The 15,714-nt window shown below is 36.5% G+C and overlaps 1 long non-coding RNA gene across 1 annotated transcript in view; it reads left to right on the top strand.

Annotated features, from left to right (window-relative positions):
• LOC128555152 (uncharacterized) overlaps positions 1 to 15,235 on the top strand; it is a 42,951-nt gene extending 27,716 nt beyond the window's left edge. Inside the window, exons 3-6 of the long non-coding RNA XR_008369836.1 lie at positions 987 to 1,080; positions 3,545 to 3,702; positions 10,010 to 10,102; positions 14,353 to 15,235. This is a non-coding gene — a long non-coding RNA (uncharacterized LOC128555152). The remainder of the gene's footprint in view (positions 1 to 986; positions 1,081 to 3,544; positions 3,703 to 10,009; positions 10,103 to 14,352) is intronic.
• Positions 15,236 to 15,714: the final 479 nt, after the last annotated feature.

Here is a 15,714-nt window from a genome sequence, read left to right as displayed (position 1 = left end):
TTCAATAGAGCTAAAAATAAAAGTTAGTTTATAGAGAACAGGAATCCTGTGCAATTGGTAAAACAATTAATGGTAATGTATACCAAACTGTTAGACATATCTGAAGGTCACAAAAAGACATGTCTGCAGTCCAAGTTCCCTGACTGTACTGGTCTATGGCATCATCAAAATGGTGGCCAACTTTGAAAATATAATTTTGTGTATCTTAAAATTTACATAAGTTAAACCACAATATTTAATATTATTATCTTTGATTTTTCATTCTGGAATATTTATTGTCAATGTAATAACAATATTGAAGTATATAAATGATTAAATGATGTGAAATAATCAAACTGTATGTTACCCCACCCACTTTATATGAACAGATTATTTTCTTATTGAATGTATTTATTTTATGTAAGCTATACCTTTGAAATATACAAATATCATCATATTCCAACAGTGTTGTGGCTTTATTTGTGCTTTAATTAAACTATTTCAAAGTGATATATACATGTCAATATTGATACTTATATAGCCTGTAATTGAACAAAGCTTATTCTCTGCTACACATGAACATTATTCTTTACAACTTTTCTAGCCAAGCATTCGTATCACGTTAAACTGCACAAATATTTTTAAAATCTGCACTTAATTAAATGTAATCACTAGCATTTGTGCCTAGACACTTAGGAATTATGGCCCTTGAAACTTGTTTTTTGATAATCAAAGCACTAAAAGTCTGATAAAGCAGTTGAGGTCATGGTGTGTGTGTTCGGGTTTAATGTCTTTTTGAACAATTTATCAGTCATATAAACGACCGTGTCTACTTGTAGCAGTGAGCACAATGCCCAACTTTAGGTCATGGTGCATGGTTGACTCATATACTACTATTCAGATGATTAGGCAGTTTTGGGAGACATTTTCTCAAAAGCAGCTCTAGCTTTCTATTGTCTTGGAATGCTCGACCTTTGCTAAAAATTTTACAATTTTTGTTTCTGCAGGAGGAGACAGAATGGCAACATTTTCTGCGACAATGTCTGGAACTGACTGCCAAGAGTGGCTGAGATACTTACTGCAGAAACCTTTCAGATACTGGTAAATATTCACTGCATTTACAATAACAGATGTGGAATTTACTAACATAATAATTGTTTCAATATCTTTAACCATGCAACTGTTTTATTAGCTCACCTGTCACGAAGTGACAAGGTGAGCTTTTGTGATCGCATGGCGTCCGTCGTCCGTCCGTCCGTAAACTTTTGCTTGTGACCACTCTAGAGGTCACATTTTTCATGGGATCTTTATGAAAGTTGGTCAGAATGTTCATCTTGATGATATCTAGGTCAAGTTCGAAACTGGGTCAGGTGCGGTCAAAAACTAGGTCAGTAGATCTAAAAATAGAAAAACCTTGTGACCTCTCTAGAGGCCATATTTTTCATGAGATCTTCATGAAAATTCATCAGAATGTTCACCTTGATGATATCTAGGTCAAGTTCGAAACTGGGTCACGTGGGGTCAAAAACTAGGTCAGTAGGTCTAAAAATAGAAAAACCTTGTGACCTCTCTAGAGGCCATATTTTTCATGAGGTCTTCATGAATTTTGGTCAGAATGTTCACCTTGATGATACCTAGGTCAAGTTAGAAACTGGGTCACGTGGGGTCAAAAACTAGGTCACTAGGTCTAAAAATAGAAAAACCTTGTGACCTCTCTAGAGACCATATTTTTCATGAGATCTTCATGAATATTGGTCAGAATGTTCACCTTGATGATACCTAGGTCAAGTTCGAAACTGGGTCACGTGGGGTCAAAAACTAGGTCAGTAGGTCTAAAAATAGAAAAACCTTGTGACCTCTCTAGAGGCCATATTTCTCAATGGATCTTCATGAAAAATGGTCAGAATGTTCACCTTGATGATATCTAGGTCAAGTTTGAAACTTGGTCACGTACGGTCAAAAACTAGGTCAGTAGGTCTGAAAATAGAAAAACTTTGTGACCTCTCTAGAGGCCATATTTTTCATGGGATCTTTATGAAAATTGGTCAGAATGTTCACCTTGATGATATCTAGGTCAAGTTCGAAACTGGGTCACGTGCGGTCAATAACTAGGTCAGTAGATCTAAAAATAGAAAAACCTTGTGACCTCTTTAGAGGCCATATTTTTCAAGAGATCTTAATGAAAATTGGTCAGAATGTTGACCTTGATGATATCTAGGTCATGTTCGAAACTGGGTTACGTGCGGTCAAAAACTAGGTCAGTAGGTCTAAAAATAAAAAAATCTTGTGATGTCTCTAGAGGCCATATTTCTCAATGAATCTTCATGAAAATTGGTGAGAATGTTCAGCTTGATGATATCTAGGACAAGTTCGTAACTGGGTCATGTGCGGTCAAAAACTAGGTCAGTAGGTCGAAAAATACAAAAACCTTGTGACCTCTCTAGAGGCCATATTTTTCACGAGATCTTCATGAAAATTAGAGAGAATGTTCACCTTGATGATATCTAGGTCAAGTTTAAAGGTGGGTCACATGCCTTCAAAAACTAGGTCAGTAGGTCAAATAATAGAAAAACCGTGTGACCTCTCTAGAGGTCATATTTTTCAATGGATCTTCATGAAAATTGGTCAGATTTTTTTATCTTGATGATATCTAGGTCACATGTGCTCAAAAACTATGTCACTATGTCAAATAATAGAAATAACTAGGTCATACTCAGTTCAACACTGGGTCATGTGGGGATAGGTGAGCGATTCAGGACCATCATGGTCCTCTTGTTTTGAGAACCTGATTCTTTGTTTTTATTCAGACATGCACCTGGGTAGAACAAGCATGCTTCTGGAGCTAGGTGGCATCTTAGAACATAAAAGAATTTTGATCCTTTTCTTAAATCCACCACATTGGTGAAGTAATTTAAACCTGTATTAGCCACACCAACAGGTTATACCAGAAGACATGCATCTGTTAGTATTGATGAGTAGAAACAGCCTAAGGAAGAGTGAAATTTTGTGTTAGGTAATCCTGGTGCTGGACGATTGTTTTTCTTTTGGTAGAAATCAGTAATGTGACAGATGTACCAATTAATCAAACCATCCTGGCTGAAATAATGATGCAATGTTATAGTGTTTTGGCTGTTTATCATTGATTCCACGTGTATCACACATCCAAAATGAAACGGGAAGCTAATGAGTACTTGCTGGTGCCTGTATGCTTGTACGGTTTCATTATGGTTATTTGCAGTATTCTATACACTGTACATATATATGTGTCATGTGCAAAAAATGTGGGACATTCAAAAATTGCAGGACTAATGAACTTTGTTGCAACACGAGTAGCAGTTGTGACTAGTTTTGCAGGCTGAATTGTTTCCAAAAATAAATTGTCCCATGTAATATACTGAATCAGATCTCTTCTTGTGTACTATACTGGTAATCTAATTACTGTAACTTTCTTATTGATTGCCGAGTTTTAGTAATTTTCGACAACTACTGTCTCAGTGTTCTTTAAAATTAAAGTGATTAATAATTTCAGTATGAACCATTTCTAGAAGTGATCATCATATTTTAGGTTAAAGAGACATATACAGTCGGCAGATTCCAAAAAGTAGTTTGAACATCTGAGGAGAGATCTGTCCTCCCTATTACAAGGGTTGGGGAGACTAGCTGATCATTTCATAGCTGATAAATTGCCCAGAGATTTCCTGATGGCCAGGTGCTTTTGGAGAGGTAAGAGGTGATTGATAGCAGGTGAAGAACTAAAATTACTTTGTCATTATAGAGAGAGAGATTTGCTGATGGTTAGGTACTTTTGGAGAGGTAAGAGGTGATTGATAGCAGGTGAAGAACTAAAATTACTTTGTCATTATAGAGAGAGAGATTTGCTGATGGTTACATACTTTTGGAGAGGTAAGAGGTGATTGATAGCAGGTGAAGAACTAAAATTACTTTGTCATTATAGAGAGAGAGATTTGCTGATGGTTACATACTTTTGGAGAGGTAAGAGGTGATTGATAGCAGGTGAAGAACTAAAATTACTTTGTCATTATAGAGAGAGAGATTTGCTGATGGTTACATACTTTTGGAGAGGTAAGAGGTGATTGATAGCAGGTGAAGAACTAAAATTACTTTGTCATTATAGAGAGAGAGATTTGCTGATGGTTACATACTTTTGGAGAGGTAAGAGGTGATTGATAGCAGGTGAAGAACTAAAATTACTTTGTCATTATAGAGAGAGAGATTTGCTGATGGTTACATACTTTTGGAGAGGTAAGAGGTGATTGATAGCAGGTGAAGAACTAAAATTACTTTGTCATTATAGAGAGAGAGATTTGCTGATGGTTAGGTACTTTTGGAGAGGTAAGAGGTGATTAATAGCAGATGAAAAACAAAAATTACTTTGTCATATATATAGAGAGAAAATTCTTAGTGATAAATTTGAAATTTACAGGGATTTAACCCTTACAATGCTGCACACTTGATTCTGCCTTTGTGACAAGTGTAGTTCAGCCTGCACGTCAAGATCTGCACTGTTTGCCATTCAGTCAGTATCCTTTTGGTAAGCACCCTTTAGACAATTAATGGCAGTCCAAATTGAAAAGTTCATTATACATGTAGAACTTTAGCAGGGTAAGGGTTAATGGGCCATTTTAAATGCTTGAATTGTGTCAAATAATTTGAAAAAAATATATTAAAGGGACTGGCCTTCAAATCGTTCGACAACAAAAAAAAGGTTTTATTTTTAGATATCTGGTAAAAATGCTATATTTCTTGAAGGTAAATGCCACAGTTGCCTATATGTATGTAGGGATAAATTTTCCTACAGGAAGAATTTTTTTTAAACTTATTGTACTGACTGAGAATCAAGTTTAAACAGGCTTGATCTTGAATTATCTGCCCTTGAACATCACAAAATACTAAAAAAATCCAATTTTCAAGGGCAGATAATTGAAGATCAAAGCAAGAGAACTGTGCATTTTAATTTAAATTTCGTTTCAGACTTCATTTGCAGTCAGTGTACAAAGTTTAAAGAAATTTGGTCCATGGGAAAGACCAGGACTTTGCAGTATCATTTTGTCATATTCATAGTGAAGGACATTTGCAACAGTCTCTATATTGACATGGGGAAAACAATTTCTTACAGAAAGAATTTCTTCTTTAAACTTTTTTACTGATAGAGTTTGTTTTTTTGTTTTGTTTTTCAACAGTATTTCAGTCATGTAACGGCGGGCAGTTAACCTAACCAGTGTTCCTGGATTCTGTACCAGTACAAACCTGTTCTCCGCAAGTAACTGCCAACTTCCACACATGAATTATCAGAGGTGGAGGATGAGTGATTTCAGACACAATGTTTTTTATCAAAGCATCATACGCCCCTCCCGGAGATCAAACTCGTGACCCTGCGATCTGTAGACCAATGCTCTCCCTACTGAGCTAAGTGGGCGGGCTTTTACTGGTAGAGAATCAAATCAAAAACAGAAATATGAAATAAAACAAACCATAGGTACCCAGCCTTGGTCATGAATTATCTGCCCCTGAAAGCCGGAAAATACTGAAAAAATCAACAGTACAGCCTCTCCAGAACGGACCTCTATTAAGCAAAAACCTCTCTATAACAACATCATTCAGATTTCCCTATGCTGAAATGTACTATCAAATTTACCTCTCCAGAGCAACAACCTCTACATAACAGTCAATATTTGTTTTTACCAAATGGTGTTGCTCTACAGAGGTTGCACTGTACTTTCAAGGGCACAGTCAGTACACAAAGTTTAAAGAAATTCTGCCCATAGGAAAATTTATATTTAGAAACAAAAACTCATTCTAATGTTCATAATATGACCAAACTACAATTTGAAAGAAAGGTTATTTTTAGCCAGATCTGGAGGTCAGTGCCTTTAACAACAACCTTAGAAGTTTTTGTATGAGTTTAGAGCTTACTGGTATATGAATTCTAATGCAGATTACCCGATAGTGCAAATTTTGTCACAGAACTTTCTATTAGTATCAAATGTGACGTGATGCTGACTTGCAAAATCCATTTGTTGCCCGAGTTTCCAACTTCTTTCTAGAGAAATTTATTGTCTTGATTATAAGATGAGCCACGCCGTGAGAAAACCAACATAGTGCTTTTGCGACTAGGAAGGATCCAGACCAGCCTGCACATCCACACAGTCTGGTCAGGATCCATGCTGTTCGCTAACGGTTTCTGTAATCTCAGTAGGCTTTAAAAGTGAACAGCATGGATCCTGATCAGACTGCGCAGATGCGCAGGCTGGTCTGGATCCATGCTGGTCGCAAACACACTGTTGGTTTTCTCATGGCGCGGCTCATATATGCTATGTTTGTCATAACTGTGCACATTAATTGTTAATTATGCTAAACTGTCATACTATGTTGTTTTGTTTCTTGTACAAGTCGGATAATACCTAAACATAGGTATTGCAGCTTGTATTCATGCCTGACTATTTTAAAAAAAAGAAAGGTTTGGGTCTTGTCTCAAAGAATTCAATCTCCATGCAGGAATATTGTCAATCGCTCATCCCAGCCTCCAAGCAAATCATGTGACAGTGGTAAAACCACGTGATCTTATAGTACTACATGCTTGGCAACGCTTGGTAAATCAAATGTATGCCATAATTGACAAAAGAAGTAATTTTAGTATTACTGCATTATTATGCCCCCCTTTGAAAAAGGAGGGGTATATTGTTTTGCAGATGTCGGTCGGTAGGTCGGTCGGTCGGTCGGTCGGAATGTAGACCTATCCGTTTCCGGATGATAACTCAAGAACGCTTGGGCCTAGGATAATGAAAGTTGATAGGGAGGTTGGTCATCACCAGTAGATGACCCCTATTGATTTTGAGGTCTGTATGTCAAAGGTCAAGGTCACAGTGACTCTGAATAGTAAAACAGTTTCCGGATGATAACTCAAGAATGCTTGGGCCTAGGATCATGAAAGTTGATAGGGAGGTTGCTCATCACCAGTAGATGACCCCTATTGATTTTGAGGTCTGTATGTCAAAGGTCAAGGTCACAGTGACCCTGAATAGTAAAACGGTTTCCGGATGATAACTCAAGAACACTTTGGCCTAGGATCATGAAAGTTGATAGGGAGGTTGGTAATGACCAGCAGATGACCCCTATTGATTTTGAGGTCAGTATGTTAAAGGTCAAGGTCACAGTGACCCTGAACAGTAAAACAGTTTCCGGATGATAACTCAAAAACGCTTAGGCCTAGGGTCACGAAAGTTGATAGGGAGGTTGGTCATGACCAGCAGGTGACCCCTATTGATTTTGAGGTCAGTATATCAAAGGTCAAGGTCACAGTGACCAGGAACAGTAAAATGGTTTCCAGGCAATAACTCAAGAACGCTTGGGCCTAGTGTCAGGAAAATTGATAGTTAGGTTGGCCATGACCAGCAGATGACCCCTATTGATTTTGAGGTCAGTATGTTAAAGGTCAAGGTCACAGTGACCCTGAACAGTAAAAGTTTCCGGATGATAACTGAAGAACGCTTGGGCCTAGGGTCACGAAAGTTGATAGAGAGGTTGGTCATGACCAGCAGGTGACCCCTATTGATTTTGAGGTCATTAGGTCAAAGGTCAAGGTCACATTGGCCAGGAATAGTTAAATGGTTTCTGATCTTCTTGTCCAAAACCATAGGGCCTAGGGCTTTGATATTTGGTATGTAGCAAAATCTAGTGGTCCTCTACCAAGATTGTTCAGATTATTTCCCTGGGGTCAAATATGGCCCCGTCCCTAGGGTCACATGGTTTATATAGACTTATATAGGAAAAAACTTTGAAAAACCTCTTGTCCAAAACCACAGGGCCTAGGGCTTTGATATTTTGTATATGACATCATCTAGTGATCCTCTACTAAGGTAATTCAAATTATTCCCCTAGGGTCAAATATGGCTCCGCCCTGTGGGCCACATGGTTTACATATACTTATTTACAGTGTGCATATAAGTTCTGTTCCTAGTGCAATTACTAAATGCATCAAGGGGGGCATTTCGTGTTCGACGAGCTCTTGTTCTTTTAGTTTTTTGCCTGTTTTAGAAGCAAAATATATGATATTGAACTTGGTATAACAAAATTTAAAAAATAAAAAAAAAATAACTCAGCTGAAAGTCAGCCCAATTTATATGTGACGAGGGGAAGTAACACTGTGTTGGAGTTTGCCAAGAATTGTCTGAACTATGTAAAGTTAATGTATTTTAACTGTGTGATAAGGACTGTGTTACCTCACTAGCAGACAATAAGCATATTGCTGTCAGCCTGTATTTTACCCACTTAACCATCAGTTTTATGCCTAATTTAGTAACATTTGATATATAATGAGCAGATTTAACAATATTGTTACAACTGTATATTAAGTGATGAGTAACATAAAAGGAAGTTGTTCACATATTTTTTTCTCAAGAAAATCCATGAAATATGGGTGTTGTGAAAATTACCAGTGATCAAAACATATACTATTGGACATAAATGTTAATATTGTGCAGATAGGAGTGAACTGTTGCAACACTTCTGAAATTTTTTGGAAGGTGGGTATTCTTCCTGCTCTTTTACCAAAACCTAACACTTATTTTCGATCACTTTAACATTGTTCAATGTCATACATATTCATCTTGTGCCAAAAATTTTAACTGTGTGATAAGGACTGTGTTACCTCACTAGCAGACAATAAGCATATTGCTGTCAGCCTGTATTTTACCCACTTAACCATCAGTTTTATGCCTAATTTAGTAACATTTGATATATAATGAGCAGATTTAACAATATTGTTACAACTGTATATTAAGTGATGAGTAACATAAAAGGAAGTTGTTCACATATATTTTTCTCAAGAAAATCCATGAAATATGGGTGTTGTGAAAATTACCAGTGATCCAAACATATACTATTGGACATAAATGTTAATATTGTGCAGATAGGAGTGAACTGTTGCAACACTTCTGAAATTTTTTGGAAGGTGGGTATTCTTCCTGCTCTTTTACCAAAACCTAACACTTATTTTCGATCACTTTAACATTGTTCAATGTCATACATATTCATCTTGTGCCAAAAATTTCATCCAATCTGCAGATGAGTAGTTTGAGTTACTCGCCCATGGTTTTGGTGAAGATTTTCAGCATGTTCGTTTCCACCAAGTTTGACATAGAATGTATATACGTATCAACATGTTCATTTCCACCAAGTTTGACATGGAATGTATATACGTATCAACATTTATTTCCACCAAGTTTGACATGGAATGTATATACGTATCAACATGTTCATTTCCACCAAGTTTGACATGGAATGTATATACGTATCAACATTTATTTCCACCAAGTTTGACATGGAATGTATATATATATCAACATGTTCATTTCCACCAAGTTTGACATGGAATGTATATACGTATCAACATGTTCATTTCCACCAAGTTTGACATGGAATGTATATACGTATCAACATTTATTTCCACCAAGTTTGACATAGAATGTATATACGTATCAACATGCTCATTTCCACCAAGTTTGACATGGAATGTATATATGTATCAACATGTTCATTTCCACCAAGTTTGACATGGAATGTATATACGTATCAACATTTATTTCCACCAAGTTTGACATGGAATGTATATATATATCAACATGTTCATTTCCACCAAGTTTGACATGGAATGTATATACATATCAACATGTTCATTTCCACCAAGTTTGACACAGAATGTATATACATATGACACTGAAAAATGATAAGCTGGGTAAAAATAAAAGTTACATATTGGTAAAAATGCAAGAAGAATGTAAATTTTCTGCACTATTTTAAAAGCCTTGCAATGGTTTACTGCCTTTTGCACAATATTTTTGGTTATTTTTAAGAATATGTTGCAAAAAAACTTGTGTCACTAAGTTTATATAACTAGTCACTATCAGAGTATTATCGATAGTTGAAAAAAAATATTTTTCACCTAAAATGCGTTTGGTAGTCCCTTTAAACCTGTTATACTGGATATATGGGCTTGCTCTTTTTTTTTCAGACTGATACATATGGTTGTATATGGCAGTAGAGTGAAGCTGTTTGAACTTACATCTACAGAGCAGAGTGTTCTACAGACTGATCTGATTGAAGTGTAGGATATTTTGTATATCCTATTTTCCCTTAATAACTTTAATATCTTGTGTGCTATGTTTTGCAAAATGGAGCATTTATTATGATCCTAAAAGAAAGGTAAATATAAATTACAAATTCTACTTTAAACAGGGAATGAACATTAGCAGTTATAGCACAACCAAAGTGCTGGTATTCACCTTAACCTAAATCAACTTTTTTTAGCTAACCAGAGATGAGCAGTTGTGATCACTCAGTGTCTGTCTGTCCACACTTTTCTCCGATCAACATCTCCTCTGAAACAATGTGGTAGAAGTTGACGAAACATGGCCTGTATGTTCTTCTTACAAAATTCTTCAAATTGTTTTGCTTGGGCGCACAAAGGGGTAGCCAGAGTTGAAAATAGAAATATCTTTGAACAACATCAGTCCTCCTTAACCACTTGTGAAATAATTTCACACAAATGATCCTTCTGTGACTCTCCACCAAGGTTATAATATTCAAATTGTATTAATTTGTCAAAAAAGCGACATTCCCACCAAAGGGCATGGTCACTTTCCCCTTTATGTATATTGTGAAAACTTTGAAATCTTCTTGTGTGAATCTGAAGGCCAAATTTCAATATAATTTCACTAAACTTGAACAAAAATGTGTTTGACCATAAGTCCTCGGCAAAGTTTGATAACTAGCCAAATCGGACCAGGCACTTAAGAGTTATGGCCCTTGAATTACCAAATATTGGCCTTTTTACTCTTGTCCGCACTCTTAAGTCAATCATTTCTCATCAGATCTTCACCAGACTTGAACAAAATATGTTTGACCATAAGTCCTCTGCCATGTTTGATAACTAGACAAGTTGGCCTTGGCACTTCGGAATTCTGGTGTAACAGGCTGTTACACCGTAAACAAAGATTTTTTAGGCCCGAGTACAAATATCAGGGAGCATCCATTGGTTTTACCAATATTCTTGTTTTTTAGCTCACCTGTCACAAAGTGACAAGGTGAGCTTTTGTGATCGCACGTCGTCCGTCCGTGCGTCCGTAAACTTTTGCTTGTGACCACTCTAGAGGTCACATTTTTTGTGGGATCTTTATGAAAGTTGGTCAGAATGTTCATCTTGATGATATCTAGGTCAAGTTCGAAACTGGGTCACGTGCCATTAAAAACTAGGTCAGTAGGTCTAAAAATAGAAAAACCTTGTGACCTCTCTAGAGGCCATATTTTTCACAAGATCTTCATGAAAATTGGTCAGAATGTTCATCTTGATGATATCTAGATCAAGTTCGAAAGTGGGTCACATGCCATGAAAAACTAGGTCAGTAGGTCTAAAAATAGAAAAACCTTGTGACCTCTCTAGAGGCCATATATTTCACAAGATCTTCATGAAAATTGGTCAGAATGTTGACCTTGATGATATCTAGGTCAAGTTCAAAACTGGGTCAGGTGCCTTCAAAAACTAGGTCAGTAGGTTAAATAATAGAAAAACCTTGTGACCTCTATAAAGGCCATATTTTTCATGGGATCTGTATGAAAGTTTGTCTGAATGTTCATCTAGATGATATCTAGGTCAAGTTTGAAACTGGGTCACGTGCGGTCAAAAACTAGGTCAGTAGGTCTAAAAATAGAAAAACCTTGTGACCTCTCTAGAGGCCATATATTTCATGAGATCTTCATGAAAATTGGTCAGAATGTTCACCTTGATGATATCTAGGTCAAGTTCAAAAGTGGGTCATGTGCCATCGAAAACTAGGTCAGTAGGTCAAATAATAGAAAAACCTTGTGACCTCTCTAGAGGCCATATTTTTCATGGGATCTGTATGAAAGTTGGCCTGAATGTTCATCTTGATGTTATCTAGGTCAAGTTCGAAAGTGGGTCACATGCCATCAAAAACTAGGTCAGTAGGTCAAATAATAGAAAAACCTTGGGACCTCTGTAAAGGCCATATTTTTCATGGGATCTGTATGAAAGTTGATCTGCTTGTTCATCTTGATGATATCTAGGTCAAGTTCGAAACAGGGTCATGTGCGGTCAAAAACTAGGTCAGTAGGTCTAAAAATAGAAAAACCTTGTGACCTCTTTAGAGGCCATGCTTGTGAATAGATCTCCATAAAAATTGGTCAGAATGTTTATCTTGATGGTATCTAGGTCAAGTCGAAAGTGGGTCACGTGCCCTCAAAAAGTTGGTCAGTAGGTCAAATAATGAAAAAACGTTGTGACCTCTCTAGAGGCCATATTTTTCATGGGATCTGTATGAAAGTTGGTCTGAATGTTTATCTTGATGATATATAGGTCAAGTTTGAAACTGGGTCAACTGCGATAAAAAACTAGGTCAGTAGGTCTTGAAATAGAAAAACCTTGTGACCTCTCTAGAGGCCATACCCTTAAATGGATCTTCATGAAAATTGGTCAGAATGTTCACCTTGATGATATCTAGGTCAAGTTCAAAACTGGGTCAGGTGCCTTCAAAACTAGGTCAGTAGGTTAAATAATAGAAAAACCTTGTGACCTCTCTAGAGGCCATACTTTTCATGGAATCTGTATGAAAGTTGGTCTGAATGTTCATCTTGATGATATCTAGATCAAATTTGAAACTGGGTCAACTGCGGTCAAAAACTAGGTCAGTAGGTCTAAAAATAGATAAACCTTGTGACCTCTCTAGAGGCCATATATTTCATGAGATCTTCATGAAAATTGGTCAGAATGTTCACCTTGATGATATCTAGGTCAAGTTCGAAAGTGGGTCATGTGCCATCGAAAACTAGGTCAGTAGATCAAATAATAGAAAAACTTTGTGGCCTCTCTAGAGGCCATATTTTTTATGGGATCTGTATGAAAGTTGGTCTGAATGTTCATCTTGATGTTATCTAGGTCAAGTTCGAAAGTGGGTCACATGCCATCAAAAACTAGGTCAGTAGGTCAAATAATAGAAAAACCTTGGGACCTCTCTAAAGGCCATATTTTTCATGGGATCTGTATGAAAGTTGATCTGATTGTTCATCTTGATGATATCTAGGTCAAGTTCGAAACAGGGTCATGTGCGGTCAAAACTAGGTCAGTAGGTCTAAAAATAGAAAAACCTTGTGACCTCTTTAGAGGCCATGCTTGTGAATTGATCTCCATAAAAATTGGTCAGAATGTTCATCTTGATGATATCTAGATCAAGTTCGAAAGTGGGTCACGTGCCCTCAAAAAGTTGGTCAGTAGGTCAAATAATGAAAAAACGTTGTGACCTCTCTAGAGGCCATATTTTTCATGGGATCTGTATGAAAGTTGGTCTGAATGTTTATCTTGGTGATATATAGGTCAAGTTTGAAACTGGGTCAACTGTGATAAAAAACTAGGTCAGTAGGTCTTGAAATAGAAAAACCTTGTGACCTCTCTAGAGGCCATACCCTTAAATGGATCTTCATGAAAATTGGTCAGAATGTTCACCTTGATGATATCTAGGTCAAGTTCGAAACTGGGTCACGTGCCTTACAAAACTAGGTCAGTAGGTCAAATAATAAAAAAAACTTGTGACCTCTCTAGAGGCCATATTTTTCATGGAATCTGTATGAAAGTTGGTCTGAATGTTCATCTTGATGATATCTAGGTCAAATTTGAAACTGGGTCAACTGCGGTCAAAAACTAGGTCAGTAGGTCTAAAATTAGAAAAATATTTTGACCTCTCTAGAGGCCATATTTTTCAATGGATCTTCATGAAAATTGATCTGAATGTTCACCTTGATGATATGTAGGTAACTTTCGAAACTGGGTCACGTGCGTTCAAAAACTAGGCCAGTAGGTATAAAAATAGAAAAACCTTGTGACCTCTCTAGAGGCCATATTTTTCATGAGATCATGAAAATTAGTGAGAATGTTCACCTTGATGATATCAAGGTAAAGTTCAAAACAGGGTCACGTATCTTCGAAAACTAGGCCAGTAGGTCAAATAATAGAAAAAACATTGTGACCTCTCTAGAGACCATATTTTTCAATGGACTTCATGAAAATTGGTCAGAATTTTTATCTTGATAATATCTAGGTCAAGTTCAAAACTGGGTCACATGAACTCAAAAACTAGGTCACTATGTCAAATAATAGAAAAAACGACATCATACTCAAAACTGGGTCATGTGTGAAGAGGTGAGTGATTCAGGACCATCATGGTCCTCTTGTTTAGTTTGCCACCTTTCTAATATGAAATATGATATAATTATGTCTTTTTGTTGTTCAACTTTTTTGTTAGGGTCTCTGTTATCAATTGACAATGTTTGATTTGTGTTTTACAGGCTTACTTTGTGAGAGCATGCAGGCAGCTAAAGACAGAAGGTCAACAAAATCAGGGGGTTTTTTTTAAAGCAAGAAGACAACAACAGAAAATGTGAAAATAGAAAGAAGATCAAGGGAACAAAGGAACCTGAATAGAATAAACTTTTATAGATTCAGGATTTACGCTAAAACTAAATTTATGATAAGAACAGTAGTGATGGATTAACCTCCCATATATTTTAGCCTGCTGGTGGCAAATGATTTTGCCTTTGCGACCAAGATCAGCCTGCACGTTCTTCCCAAACCAAGAAGCTTCAATATTTTATCTACTGTTAAAGATTGAGGGCGTATTAGAATCAAAATAACTTATAGCAAAAGCATGTTTTAACACTATTTATACACTCGGGCGTTAATACGTCATACTAATTATGCTCAGCGTGTAACCACCCATCGTGTATAAATAGTGTTAAAACACTCTTTGCATAAACTATTTCTTAAATAATGTTTTCCATGAAGAGAATATATATTCTATCTGTTTTTGTTGAAAAATGAGACATTGTATAATACAGATTAAGCAGGTCACTGTTTTGTTACAAGCTTATTTCAAACCTGAAAGTTCTGTCCAAAATCATGCAATACTGTTACTTAAATTTATATATATAGATAGATAAAACTTAAAATCAAAGGAGTGGACAGATTATTCAGTGAATAAAGTTTTTATGCAAGTCATTCCTAGTTTTTGTATAAAAGCAGAATAGTATTAAGTATTTTAGACTACCAAGCATTGTACGAAAGAGTTCAAAATTACAATCTAGAATGATAAAAAAATCTATGCTATGAACCAGCAAGGATGCAGTTAGATTTGCATCTGTTCCTCCATCTGTTCCAATCTTGTTTGCAGGGAGTTGCCATTTAATATTATTATAGTATGTCTGATTTTTATGCCCCCGAAGGTTGTTTTATTAAAATCTCACTGTTCCTCTGTGAGTTTGTGCGTCCGTGTAAATTTTTGTCCAGGCTGTAACTGCCATCCATAAAGGGATTTTGAAATAACTTGGCATAAATGTTCACCATAATAAGACAACGTGTCGTGCACAAGACCCAGACCCCTTGGTCCAAGGTCAAGGTCACACTTACAGGTCAAAAGTTAACATGGTCTATTTCTTGTACGGTCCATAACTCTGCCATCAATGAAGGGATTTTAAAATCACTTTGCAAACATGTTCCATATAATGAGATGATGTGTTTTGCACTAGACCCAAAGCCCTTAAGCTCCTAGGTCAAGGTCACACTTAGAAGTCAAAGGTTAACATGGTCCATTACTAACCATATTGAGAAGTTGTGTCGGGCTTATGACCAGGGTCCCTCAGGTCAAGGTAACA

Source organism: Mercenaria mercenaria, chromosome 2, assembly GCF_021730395.1.
Source record: "Mercenaria mercenaria strain notata chromosome 2, MADL_Memer_1, whole genome shotgun sequence".
Classification (NCBI taxonomy): Eukaryota; Metazoa; Mollusca; class Bivalvia; order Venerida; family Veneridae; genus Mercenaria; species Mercenaria mercenaria.
This window is presented reverse-complemented; position numbering and strand designations above follow the sequence as displayed.